At 50.9% G+C, this 285-nt stretch overlaps 1 protein-coding gene across 3 annotated transcripts in view; it reads right to left on the reverse strand.

The window, feature by feature from the left end:
* The window catches only part of galnt6 (UDP-N-acetyl-alpha-D-galactosamine:polypeptide N-acetylgalactosaminyltransferase 6 (GalNAc-T6)), an 8,558-nt gene that overhangs the window by 1,686 nt on the left and 6,587 nt on the right, over positions 1–285 (reverse strand). The window lies entirely within an intron of this gene.

Raw genomic sequence — 285 nt, forward strand, 5'->3', positions numbered from 1 at the left:
ATAAATGATGGTCCAACTAAACGCAAACTGGATGGGATGGCATGCCGATGCAGGATGCTGGGAGCCATGATGGTTCAGCATGCCTTCAGTTTGGAATAAATCCCCAACAGTGTCACCAGCAAAGCACCATCACACCATCACGCCTCCTCCTCCATGCTTCACGGTGGGAACCAGGCATGTTAAAACCATCCGGTCACCTTTTCTTCGTCGCACAAAGGCGAGGCGGTTGGAACCACAAATCTCAAACTTGGACTCATCAGACCAAAGCCCAGATTTCCACTGGTC

Source organism: Etheostoma spectabile, chromosome 7, assembly GCF_008692095.1.
Source record: "Etheostoma spectabile isolate EspeVRDwgs_2016 chromosome 7, UIUC_Espe_1.0, whole genome shotgun sequence".
NCBI classification, from domain to species: Eukaryota; Metazoa; Chordata; class Actinopteri; order Perciformes; family Percidae; genus Etheostoma; species Etheostoma spectabile.